This window comes from Podarcis filfolensis (assembly GCF_964270895.1).
Source record: "Podarcis filfolensis genome assembly, chromosome: 2".
Classification (NCBI taxonomy): domain Eukaryota; kingdom Metazoa; phylum Chordata; class Lepidosauria; order Squamata; family Lacertidae; genus Podarcis; species Podarcis filfolensis.
The window spans coordinates 16844115-16858001 of NC_139605.1; the positions used below are offsets into that span (position 1 = coordinate 16844115).

At 48.0% G+C, this 13887-nt stretch overlaps 1 long non-coding RNA gene across 2 annotated transcripts in view; it reads left to right on the top strand.

Moving 5' to 3' along the window:
* Positions 1–13887, top strand: part of LOC310757341 — a 75263-nt gene that overhangs the window by 15220 nt on the left and 46156 nt on the right. Inside the window, exon 5 of one of the 2 annotated variants that reach the window (XR_014545074.1) lies at positions 846–2408. The exons of the other annotated variant lie outside the window; for it this stretch is intronic. This is a non-coding gene — a long non-coding RNA (uncharacterized lncRNA). Of the gene's footprint in view, positions 1–845; positions 2409–13887 lie in introns of those variants that run through there. 2 annotated transcript variants of the gene reach the window in all.

Here is a 13887-nt window from a genome sequence, read left to right on the forward strand (position 1 = left end):
CCCAGGGCCACTCCCCCCCATGTTTTGAGGGGTGTGACTCACCTGGAGTCATAGTCAAGATTGGATCAGGGGCTTGGTCTACCTCCTGATTCAGAGTAAGCACCAGTAATACCAGAGGGGCTGTGATGGGTTTGGCTCCCCCTGCATCTGGGCATGCCGGGACAAGATTAAAAGCATCTGGACAAGCCTTCTTGTGCTTGACAACTCCAGCAGGCTTGGTCTTCTTTTCAGGTGGAGCAACCTTTTCAAGTAAGGGAGCAGACCCAGTGGTCTTAGTCCTCTCAAGCGCATTTAAGCAGGCCAACAGCGTGGACCAATGAGGTCCCTCCTTATTGGAGGATGAAACAGGCATGGGAGGGCAGAGCTTGCCTATGATCTATGATCTTGCCTGTGTCCTTCGCTAGGGCCACAATGAATAAATTCAACAGGGAAATGCAAATCAACAATAATTAGAAAAATACACGAAACAAACGGGATCAGATTGGGAAGTAGGGTGGCATTTACTGCAGCAAAGGCTTCCAGATTTAGGAAACTGTATCTATTTTAGATCATTGTGGTGGAAATTCTGAGGTTTGAGATTGTTATATTTATTTTCACATGCGTCTGCTGTCACCTGATTTTATTTGAACGTTGTTTTTTTAGTAGTTTTAGCGCAATAAATTCCAAATTCTATTTTAGGTACATTTTAAAGATGGAGTTCAAAAAGTATTTTACTTTGGTGTGGAGTAAACCTTGTCCCTTTGATATGTTCTCTACTCTTTTATGACATGGCCTATGAACGATCAATCACATTGTCTTCATTCACAAGTTAATACTAACAGAAATCCTTCCCTTTCTCTCTCCAGCTGGTGCAATGACTAAATACTACAAAGACTGTGGCGATGCAAAATCGAAAGCGTACTGTGGAAAAGATTGGGAAAAAGATAAGAAAATACATAAATTGTTATGCTGTGAGACTAATCAATGTAATTAATGATTTAGCAGTGATCCCTGGATCGCAAGAGGTTGGACTAAACTTGGGGTATTTTCCAACCCTATAGTTCTGTGATTCTGTGAATACTGCATTCCTAAATCATTTCAACCTGTCCAGGGACCTCATGGTAGAGGGTGGGTAAGAAATTCTGTGGTGGTGGTGGTGTTAGCCTTTCGAGTGTGGATCTCAGAAAGACATAACAGTTTCTTTGTCCTTTCTGCATGGTGAAAGCCCGGTCTTCCCATTGCAATTCAAATGACAGATGAAAGCTCTTCGCAGGTGTTCTGATGCCATCAGAACAAGCAGACTGCAGGGGAAAGGCAAGACTGCCTCCTCCCCTTTCCCATCCTCATCACCGTCTCTGAACTGATGGCTGTCAGTGACACAGGGAGCTTTCTGTATTCATGGAAGGTTCCCGCACCAAAGACCACTCCTTTTCCAGAGTCCTAAATGCATGAGAAACCTTCATAAGTACAGAAGCTTTTCCACTTCACAGTGCACAGCACCCAGCAACGGAATGACTGTCTATGCATAGCTGTGAATCAAATACTGTATTAGCCTGGATATTAGCCGCACCCGAATATAAGCTGCACCTTTAAAATTCAAGGGGTGGGGGATAAAAAAATACAATACCCGAATATAAGCGGCTCCCTTAAAATTCCGCAGTTACTCACACCCGTCCTGTTTTACCGTATGTCTGTTTCAGCAGCGATATCGCAAAAGCCTAAGGCCGTGAATTTAAGCTGCACTTTAACTTTTCACAGTCGGAATTTGGGAAGAAAGTGTGGCATATTCGGGCCAATACGGTACTCATTCACAGCTTTGCTTCTCCTCTGTGCTCTAGGGAGCAGGTCCACTCATTTGTGTTCACTCATTTAGACATCCTTTCATTGTCTTATTGTTTGAAAAATGACACCCCCCCCCAAAATGCATAGTTTCCTTCGGAACTGGAGTGGACTGTGGTATTTCTTGATGAGTTCATGGGTACCTGCCAAGCAGTGCTGTGCGCAGTCTGCTTTCCTGGAAACAGCAGGACTCTTTATTCGGTTCTTATTTCCAGTAAAGCACATGTGGGTCATCCCCATTGGCCACATTCCCCATATCTTACATTAAGACCATCTTCCAACATTTTGAGGCAACATCGGTAGAGTTCCTGTTTTATAGATTCTTAGCTGAAGAAGATATCATACTTTTTAACCGGATGCTTCAGTGTTTTATTTGGAGTAAAGTTTAAAAGTTGTAATTATGTTTTAATCTATATTTGTTGCCCGTGCAATTGTTGTTTCTTGATTTTTTCCCTTGAAAACATTGTTCTTTGTATTTTCCCTTCCTCAGGGCTCATTTATGTGTGATGCGCTTACATCTGTCATAAACTGAAATGCATTCACTGGTCTTCTGTTAATGTAGTTGCAATAAATATTTCACACTGATTTCAGTCCCTTGTCCATTATATCTGCTCACTGCCCTCTCACCTGCTGGGGGGAAGTGACAGGGCGCACTGTTTTGAGTGTTGGCAAGAAATAGGCAGAGTGAAAAATAAAAGAGAAAAACTCAATTTTGGATTAAAAAACACACACACCTAAATTCCAGCCTTAGGGGCAGGGGATATATAAACCTCTACTAATAATGAAACTACAGTAGTATCTTGGTTCTCAAACTTAATCCATTCCGGAGGTCCGTTCCAAAACCAAAGCGTTCCAAAACCAGGGTGCGCTTTCCCATAGAAAGTAATGCAAAATGGATTAATCTGTTCCAGACTTTTAAAAACAACCACTACTGGACCTAATAGTCAGGGGTCCCTTTACCCTTTAAGGAACTCATACCCCTTAGCACAGCACTAGCATATTCAGATGGTTCTCCTTGTAGCATCCAAGATCAAATGGCCTCACTCAACTGACTAACCAGAAAACCAAGCTACCTGCCTTCTAACTCTCCCCTGTGGCAAGCATCAACCCCAGCTTTGATTCTATGTGACTCAACCAACCAAGAAATATGGAGGTGGACAGGGAACCCATTAAAAGGAATAAATATTCCCACTCCAGTGCAAGTAGATAAATAGGTGGGAAGGTAAACGCCGTTTCCGTACACTGCTCTGGTTTTGGTGTTCCATTGCACCAGAAACAGCTTAGTCATGCTGGCCACATGACCCGGAAAAACTGTCTGTGGACAAATGCCGGCTCCCTCGGCCTGTAAAGCAAGATGAGGGCTGCAACCCCAGAGTCATCTGCTACTGGACTTAACTGTCAGCTCTTTTTATTGCTTAGTTTGAATCTCCTTTCTTATAATTTGAACCCACTGGTATGGGGTCTACCATCTGGAGCAGCAGGAAAAAACACCTTGATGCATCTTCCGTGTGACAGGCCTTCAGATAGTTGAAGATGATTATCACATCACATCTCAGTCTTCTCTCCTCCAGGCTAAACATACCCAACTCCCTCAACTGTTCCTCATAAGGCTGAGGTGCACCATTCTGCAGCATAGTATCAGGAGCACTGCCCTGGCTGCCATAGTTCCTGCTTCCCAGGGATACCAGAGCCTCCATGCTTGCGTGGTTCCACTAGCTTTGGAAATAAGGGGGTCCTTGCCAGATTCTGTGCTTCTTGGAAGAAATGAGATCAGTAGCAAGAAGCCACAAAGGGTCCACAGGAGGCCCTGCTTCTGTGCCTTGAAAGCAGCTAGTGGACAAACAGATATTTTAAAATACTTACTTAAGCAGATGACATGTTAGACAGGGATTGAAAAGGAAGCTTTTCATTCCAAGGAACAAATGGATATGTCAATTGAACATGGACCTCTTTTGCAGTAAGGGCTTCCAGACTTAGGAAAATGAATTTGGGATCCATTTTAGATCATTGTGGCAGAGATTCTGAGATTTAAGATTATAGATTTATTCTGGCATGTCTCTCTCCCATCCTTTAACTTCATTTTATTTTAATGTTGATTCCCCCCCCTACTTTTTTTAAAGCAAATTAAAAATCAAAATTCTGTTCGAGGTATTTTACTTGGATGTGTAGTAAACCTTTGTGCTTTTTGGTATGTTCTCCTTTCTCTTGTTATGGTCTATGGACTAGGCTAATAAAATCACATTCATTCAAATGCAAATGCTTTCCTTTCTCTCTCCAGTCAAAACCGGTGAATTACAACTAGTCTACAAATCCTGTCCCCCCGAATCCTTCAGAAAGTACTGTGGAAAGGTTTGGACGAGCCGCAATCATGCTAAAAAGAAAGTAGACTGCTGTTTTACTGACTTTTGCATTGAGTGATTTTAATATTGTATTCTTAAATTGGTTGTGGTTGTAACAGTTATGCTGTTAGGTGTAAATCTCACAAAGACATTGTATTAAAAGAGTTCATGCTCTTGCTCCATCATGAAAGCCAGGAAGCCCTGTTTTAATTGGACAAACCACAGAAAAGGATATAGAATATATTAGCCTGATTTTAATTTTTATTAAACCATTATCCATGTCAAAATGTCCATCTATGTTCTCAAGCTAAGACGCCTAATTTTGCTATCTTTCTGTCATTGTTTCTAAGGTTCTCCCTTCCCCACTGTTATCTAGTACAACGCTAAAGCCTTTGAACAGTTCTGATGTTAAGGCTATTTGCCAATTTGTCTTCTTCAGGAGTAAGCTGCATTGAATTCAGCGAAGCTTATTTCTGAGTACCCTGGCTCGGAATTTTGCAGTTGCAAGATTTTGTAGACAGATTCCTCAGTCTTTCTCAACCATTTGATTTAAATATATAACTATGCCGTGTGCCCAAGAATAAGCTGTGCTGAATTCAACTGAGTTTGATGATGAGTGGCTAGGCTGGGGATTTTGCCGATGCAAGGATTTAAAGAAAGATTTCTCACTCCAGCCAAGCCATGGTATTAAACACCCAGAAAAGCAAAAGCAAAAGCAAAACCCTCCCCTAGCCACAATATGTCTGTACAGGGATCTGAGCTGGCATGACAAACACTGCAAGCGCTAAACAAACACAGACAAGTAACAAGCCACATCCATAGACTGTGATTTTTTACATTGGGCACAACAGGTATCTCCCCTAACTTGGGAGCATTCTAATGATTGGTCAGTCCTTAACTGCGTTGTTAGAACCTCCCATCCCACACTCGCAGTCAAGGGGGTCAGGTAGGGGGCTGGACCCAGACTCTCCTGGGTTTTGTCCATTGGATTCTGAATTCTCATCTGCCCTGAGTCCAGTGAACCCTGTCCCCCTGACGCCCTGTTTGGTTAGTGAAATATACTCAGAGTCGCAAAGTGATTTCATGCTCTTTATTCAGCTCATAGTGGTGAGGAGGAATGAATGAATGTCCCCTCAAGGTATCTGCTTTATATACATTATTTACACAATGGGCTGCACATGATTGGCTAATTCCGGAATTCTACTGTAAGCCAATCAGGTTGTGGATTCACTTCTATCTGGAGCATGATTGGGTGGTTCCTGCCAACCAATCATATTGCTGCATTGTTCTAGGACCAATCTGACTGCTGCATTCTGAATCCTATTGTTCTAGGACCAATCAGACTGCTGCAGCTTGGATCCTATTCAACTCAGTACATAACACCCCTCCCCTCTAAGTTCCAGTCCTGCCCGGGAGGTCGCATTCATAGTCCTCGAGGTACGCCGGTGGCCTACGTGTGCGTTGCGGCCTGGGGTGTTCCCTGGTCCGGGGTTCAGGTTCTGGCTCATGTTCCAAGGATGCTGGCTGTGATGGGCCTGTCTGGTCTGGTGCAACCGGCTCGCTCAGTCGTGGTTCTGGTTCCGGTGTCCTTTTGGCTTCGCGGGTCCTCTCTGTATTTACTGATTCTGCCTCTCCTGCTGGCCCCTCCTGCTCTATGGGCCTCACTGCCCCTCTGTTCCCTTGGGACTCCTCTGACCTTTCCTCCTCCTGGTTTTCTCCCGGGAATCGTCGCCGTATCTGGTCGCAGTGGCGGCGCCAGCATTGCCCCCCATCCGTTAGCACCTCGTACGACACGGGACCAGTGACCCTGGTGACTGTGGCGGGTACCCATGCTGGGCCTGCCCCAAAATTCTTTGCGTACACTGGGTCCTGGGCCTCGAAGGTCCGGGGGTTCCTGCCTTCCCCCACCACTACCTCATCCTGAGCTCTATCGGGGTGAAGGCGGTCCAATCTGATTGCAAGGCGCCGACCCATTAGTAGTTCAGCGGGGCTCCGGCCAGTCGTTGAGCTGGGGGTGCTGTGTTGTGCTAGGAGGAATGTGGCAAGGCGGTACTCCCAATCCCCTTGCGTCATGCGGCGAAGGGTGTCCTTGGTGGTCCGCACCATGCGTTCTGCTTGGCCATTGGTGGCAGGGTGGAATGGCGCCGAACGGATGTGGCGGATGGCGTTCTGCGCTGTGAAGGTTTGGAATTCTCCTGACGTAAATGCAGTCCCGTTGTCTGAGACGAGAGTGTCAGGGAGCCCGTGGGTTGCAAACAGCCTGCGTAGTACCCGGATGGCTGCGGACGTAGAAGTGGACGGTACCAGTGCGACTTCCAGCCATTTGGTGTAGGAGTCCACCACTATGAAGAATGTTTTCCCCTGAAAGGGGCCAGCGAAGTCCACATGCAGGCGTGACCATGGTGCTCGGGCGGACTCCCAGGACTGGACTGGGGCCCTTGGGGGATCTGGGCGGGATTCTTGGCAGGCCTGGCAGTGTTTGACCCAGGCCTCTATCTCTCCGTCGATCCCCGGCCACCACACATAACTCCTGGCAAGGGCCTTCATTCTTACTACCCCTGGGTGTGTCTCGTGTAGGGCTGTGAGGACCCTTTTGCGGAGGGCTGGGGAACAACGACCCTGCTTCCCCATAACAGGCACCCCTTGTGGGCTGACAGTTCATGTTTGCGGGTTGTGTAGCCGGCGAATTCTGGCCCGGGGCTGCTGCTGGGCCATCCCCTCCACACCCAGTCCAGGACGCGGGAGATGACCTTATCTTTCTTGGAATGATGTGCAACTTCTTGTGCCTGAATGGGGCGGTCGGGAAGCAGCTCCAGGCTCATAACCTCTTGTGCAGGTGCTGGGTCGGGGCCTGTTTCCGGTAGTGGTAGCCTGCTGAGGGCGTCCGCATGGCCCATCGCCTTCCCAGGGCGGTGAATCAGTGCATACTGGTAGCTGGCAAGGAAAATTGACCACCTGAGGACACGAGGAGACAGCACTTGGGGGGTCTGCTTTTCGGAGGCAAACAAGCCAAGCAAGGGCTTGTGGTCAGTCACCACGGTGAAGGGCCGCCCGTACAAGAAATCATGGAATTTTTTTACTCCCTTCACGATTGCCAGACCCTCCTTGTCGATTTGCGAGTAGTTCCGCTCGGTTGCGTTGAGTGTCTGGGAAAAGTATGCCACCGGTACCTCTCTTCCATCCGGGAGTTGGTGTCCCAGGACAGCGCCAATGCCATAGGGTGAGGCGTCGCATGCTAGCACCACCGGCAGCCTCTCGTCGAAGTGTGCCAAGACCGAGTTTGAGACAAGCAAGTCCTTGACTGCCTGGAATGCGGCCTCCTGGCGCTGGCCCCACACCCAAGGGGCCCGCTTGTCCAGGAGTCTGTGTAGGGGCTCCGCTACCGCCGCCTTGTGGGGAAGGAAGGAATGGTAAAAGTTCAATAGTCCCAAGAAGGCCTGAAGTTCAGTCTTGTTCTTGGGCGCTGGGGCATCACAAATGGCCCGTACCTTGTCCCCAGTCGGGTGGACCCCTTCTGCGTCCACCATAAATCCCAGAAAGTCCACCTGAGGCACTCCTAGTAGACATTTTTCCCGCTTCACCTTGAGACCCGCCGTCTGGAAACGGTGCAGAACGGTGCGGAGGCGGTCCTCAAACTCCTCTGGTGTGGGCCCGGCAATCAACACATCATCGAAGAAGGGGGTGACGCCAGGAATCCCTTTAAGGAGAGAGTCCATTAGATTCTGGAATATGCCTGGTGCCACGCTGACACCGAATTGCAGCCGCTTTACCCTGAACGCTCCTCTGTGCGTCACAATCGTCTGTGCCTCTGCTGTGGCCTCATCTACTGGCAGTTGTTGATATGCTTGGGCCAAGTCCAGCTTGCCAAAAATTTTCGACCCAGCCAGGGTGGCAAGGACATGGCTGACCACTGGCACTGGGTATGCATGGGCCGTGAGGGCCTTGTTTATGGTACATTTGTAGTCTGCGCAGATGCGGACCGAACCATTCGGCTTGACGGGTGTGACGATTGGGGTTTCCCAGGGGGCATTAGGCACCGGCTCCAGCACGCCTTGCTCCACGAGTCGGTCCAATTCCTCGTCTATACGGGGTTTCAGGGCGAACGGGACCCGGCGGGCCTTGAGCCTGACTGGTCGTACTGCGGGGTCAAGCTGTAGAGCAATGGGGGGGGGCCCGTATACTGTCCCAATTTCCCATCAAAAACCCCCGGAAATTCCTTGCATATGGCGTCCACGTCCACTTGTAAGCTCGTGTGGTTCACCCCGGTGACGGCTAGCCCCAGTGGTCCAAACCATGCCAATCCCAGTAAGCTAATGTAGGGGCCCTTGACCACAAGCAAGTCCAGTTGCCGCGTCCACCCTCGGTATTGCACCCTGAAGGTCCCCACCCCCATTGTGGGGACCTTACGTTTCTGGAAGTCCCGGAGGGTGAATGGGGCCGGCCTGAGTTTGGGACCCCCAGTAGGACACAGTTTCCTTAAGGTCCTTGCCGAGATTATGGATAGAGTTGAACCCGTGTCAAGCTCCATGCGGCATGGGGCCCCCTCTATCTGTACCTCTACATAAATTTTCTCTACGTTGGGGTGGGGCAACTGGTATACCTGGAAGTCCGTGAGCTCCGTCGAGTTGCCTTGGTGTGTTGGGCCCCGGGACCTGGGGCTCTTGGATTGGTCATCTGATGCCTGGCGTCGGGTGGGCCGAGCTCGACACACCCGGGCGATGTGTCCCAATTTTCTGCACTGCCTGCACTCTGCGTTGCGGAAACGGCAGGTCCTCCTCTCGTGACTGTCTCCACAGCTTGCGCAGTTCCCTGCTTCTCGTCGAGGCAGCTGTGGTATGTGGGCTGCTTGAGTGCGCTGCTGTACTCGGTGCACCTCCTCCCTGTTGGATCCTGAGTCGTCGGTGAGGTCTTCGTGGTGGACCCTCGGTTGGGACGGCTGGCTCGGCCGTGCCTCTTGCGTCGACCTCTCGGCAGCTTCCGTTGCCAGGGCCTCCTCCAGAGCGACCTGGAACGTTAGGTCCTTCTTAGCGTAGAGGCGTCGTTGCAGCTTCTCATCCTTCAGGCCACCGACGAGGCGGTCACGAAGCATGTTCTCCAGCTCTGAGAAGTTGCAGAACCGGGCAGCTTGGCGGAGAGAGGTCACAAACCCAGTTATGGTTTCCCCAGGGGCTTGCCGCTTTGCATAGAAGGCATTTCGACAAGCCACCACAGAGGGCTGTGGCGAAAAGTGCCCCTTCAGCTGTTCCATTATTGTTTTGTATGGAACAGTAGCGACGTCTTCGGGTGCAAGGAGAGCCCGGGCGATTTCAAACGTCTCCTCTCCGCAGACGCTGAAGAATATCGCCCTCTTCTTGGCGTCTTCTTCATCGGTGACCCCTTTGGCTTCTAGGAGGAAGGTGAAACGGGAGGCATACGCTTCCCAGTCTCCAGATGCTGGGTTGAACGGCGAGAAGCTGCTGTCGGTTGCCATTCTGAGTTCCTTGTGTCCCGGAGCTGAAGCCTGGATACACGGTGCGAGGCAGCGGTGCGGCAGGTGGCGGTGCTGCGGTGCTGTGTGTGGCAGTCAGCTCAGCGGGATCCCACCTTCGTCGCCAGTGAAATATACTCAGAGTCGCAAAGTGATTTCATGCTCTTTATTCAGCTCATAGTGGTGAGGAGGAATGAATGAATGTCCCCTCAAGGTATCTGCTTTATATACATTATTTACACAATGGGCTGCACATGATTGGCTAATTCCGGAATTCTACTGTAAGCCAATCAGGTTGTGGATTCACTTCTATCTGGAGCATGATTGGGTGGTTCCTGCCAACCAATCATATTGCTGCATTGTTCTAGGACCAATCTGACTGCTGCATTCTGAATCCTATTGTTCTAGGACCAATCAGACTGCTGCAGTTTGGATCCTATTCAACTCAGTACATAACAGTTAGAGAGCTGGAATATATTTTCTTTTCTCTTTTCTTAATACTGCCATGTAACTGTAATGTAGCAAAGTTTAAACTACTGTATTTTGGACTGGTGGGAGGCGGCTGTTTGAAATATAATAGATAACATAATTGCTAGATTTGCATGCAGTGCGACAATACAAGCTTTTCAACACTTATTTTATCTGATGCTTCAGGGTTTTGTTTTGATGGAGTTAAATTTAAGCTGTAATCCATATTCCATTTTCTTTTCTGTGTAATCATTGTGACTGGAATTTCCCCTCGGGAATGCTGTTCCTTATCTTTTCCCTTCCTCAAGATTCATGAATGTACAATACGTCTTCATTTCCTATGAGATTGTGATGACTATGTCTTTCAGAAACTGAAAAGCGTTCTGCTAATGTAGGTGCAATAGATGTTTTAAAAATGGATTTCAGTCTCTGGTCAGTCTCAGCCCCTGGCCATATCTGCTCGCTGCCCTCTCACCTTTGGGGTACTTCCATACAGTGTGCATGGGGGCTGATTTAAGTCTCGGAACGAAGCAGGCTGAGTGAAAAAATAAAAGGGGAAAAACTCATTGTGTGAGTATTTTTTAATTAAACAAAGTCCTGGACTTATGAGGGGTGGCTGGGGATAAATAAACTTCTACTAATAATGAAACACCCAGGAAAGCAGGGGCTATGTGGTATATTTCCTACTGATACAATCCCAGTTCTCTTCAATTATTACTTTGAAATCAGTGTAGGAGGTAGAACCTACAAGTGAACTGGAAGATTCGCAGTGGCTTAAGATCTGGTCCACGTATACCTTTAGGTCCAGGTCTGCTGACAGAGTCATGGGAACAAATAGAACAAAACTCATTTCACCCCTCTCTGTAAGGCAGACCAGAAATCTCTTTGTGTAGTGATGAAAATGTGTCAATAAGGGGTGGGGGAACTCTTCTACAGCAGAGGTTCACAGTCACATAAAGTACTACAGCCATGGACAGGACAACAAACAGGGCCTCCCTCACATATCTTTTAATATTTCCCTAGCCTCCCCAATATCTTAAAGCCCACAGTGTGCATGGTGGCAAAGGAAACCCACTGCCCATCAGTATGAACTGTCGCGCAGTGGTAAATTAATGAACACAGAGTCTTTTTCATAAACAGAATAAAACTTTTACTTGAGGAAATAAAGTTGTTCATAAACAACATAGTGAAAGAGCACGACACTGCCATAGTCGAAAGAAAATAAAAAAAAAATCCTCCCAGTAGCACCTTAGAGACCAACTAAGTTTGTTATTGGTATGAGATATCTGAAGGTATGTGAAGAAGTGTGCATGCACATGAAAGCTCATACCAATAACAAACTTAGTTGGTCTTTTGAATTCTGGTGCTGGAGGAGACTCTTGAGAGTCCCATGGACTGCAAGAAGATCAAACCTCTCCATTCTGAAGGAAATCAGCCCTGAGTGCTCAATAGAAACAGATCGTGAAGCTGAGGCTCCAATACTTTGGCCAGCTCATGAGAAGAGAAGACTCCCTGGAAAAGACCCTGATGTTGGGAAAGATGGAGGGCACAAGGAGAAGGGGACGACAAAGGATGAGATGGTTGGACAGTGTTCTCGAAGCTACCAGCATGAGTTCGACCAAACTGCGGGAGGCAGTGGAAGACAGGAGTGTCTGGCGTGCTCTGGTCCATGGGATCACGAAGAGTCGGACATGACTAAACGACTAAACAGCAACAACGATGCTACTGGAAGGAATTTTTTTATTTTGTTTCTTCACAGAGGCACAGTCTTACTAGAGTCCTGGAGCCACTCTGTCTGCAGCAATACAACACTGGCTGAGACACACACACACACACACTCAGACACTGGGGCCCACAGAGAAGCTGCCTACTTTTATGGGGAGAGTGAGTCATCACTCAAGATGAGTCACGAGTCACAGTGACTTAGCAGTTTGCTGTTAACAGTTAGCAGTTAGCAGGCTTGAATGATTGTGTGGGCCTTGTAGGCCTCACTGCTTCTGCTCTCAAGAACCTTTGTCTCATGACATGAACAAGGTGCAGAGGCTGCCTTCTGCCGTGTCAGACCGTCAGTCCATGTAGCTTAGGATTTTTTGTGCCGCATGTGGGGAAACTGTGGTTCTCTGGATGTTGCTGAGCTACAACTCCCATCATCCTTTGCCATTGGCCACGTTTGCTGGGGCTGGTGTGAGCTTGGCAACCTTGGGAGGGGGAGGGGCTCCCAAAATCTGGTGCGGACAGCTTTAAGCTACATGGACTGACGTGGTATAAGGCAGCTCCCTAGGCAGGGCAGTAACTCCTAAACTCCATACTGGAAAGCAATATCATGCCACAAGAAAATCTCTGGTGTGCCGTGAGAAATAAATTTAAAGTCACCGGTGAGCCAAAAGCACCTAACAGCAAAAACAGAGAAGGCTGTTTTTGTTTTAACCATTTCTTTTGTGCTTTCATCATGTATTTTTATGTTGTGAACTGGCTTGAGATTTTTGGATGAAGGGTGGAATTTTTTTTTAATAAAATAAATAAAAATATGTTCATCACGCTGGAATCAGTGTAATAATGTAGATGTATAACTGAGACAACGCATCATTTGTTGTTTTTGTAAAGTTAAAACCCAGTTCCAGCAAGTAAAACTGTAAAACTTATTTTGTGTGTGTGTGGTGAGAATTTATTTCGACACAAAAAGTCAGATCGGAGAGAGAACTTCTGCTGGCTACAGTAAGGTCAAAAAAAGGACCCCTGGACGGTTAAGTCCAGTCAAAGGCGACTATGGTGTTGTGGCACTCATCTCGCTTTCAGGCCGAGGGAGCCAGCATTTGTCCACAGACAGCTTTCTGGGTCATGACTAAACCCCTTCTGGCACAACAGGACACCACTGCGCACGGAAACGCTGTTTACCTTCCTGTCGCAGCAGTACATATTTATCTACTTGCACTGGCATGCTTTTGAACTGCCAGGTGGGCAGAAACTGGGACAGAGCAACGGGAGCTCACTCCATTGCGGGGAATCGAACCGCCAACCTTCCAATCGGCAAGCCCAAGAGGCTCAGTGGTTTGGACCACAGAGCCACCTGCTCCCTTATTGGCTACATTAATAATCTGCATGGATAGCATTCCCTGGCAATGAAGATTAAGGTGTGGGTATACACCGACTAGTAGCACAGATAGTGACAACATAGCATTCCCTTAGATGTGCTAACACTGCACACTATGCATCTATGTTTAAAGATGGTCGCCTTACAGTGGCTGCCTCACAGAATGCAGCTCATTGCAGATGGAAGCATCCTCTGAGTAGATTAGAGTTGACTGTGCTTCAACGATGCCAGGAAATATAAGAGAGAGATTCGCCCTCCGCTCCTTGGAGGTTTTTAAGCAGAGGTTGGATGGCCATCTGTCATGGGTACTTTAGCTGAGATTCCTGCATTGCAGGAGGTTGGACTAGATGTCCCTTGGGTCCCTTGGGTCTCTTCCAACTCTTCTACACTTCTACAGTTCCACAATTCCTGTGTTCAGCTTCCACTGGATTGAGGAGGATTTGTGAATTTGGGAATATTCCCTGGTAATCCTCCTCCTGATCATTATAACACACACTCAGCAATAAGCTGCTTTGAGATGAAGAATTGCACCCTCACTTCCTGACACCTTGGCATCACTTTATTCTCTAATGGACACCCATGCCCTCTACAGAAAGCAAGCTGAAAATGCACCGGGCAGAAATGCCCTCACAGTGTTTCAAGCCATGAATGTGAACATATCGTCGGGGAAGAATTGACATTCATTTCGAGAAAGTCAGGCCCTA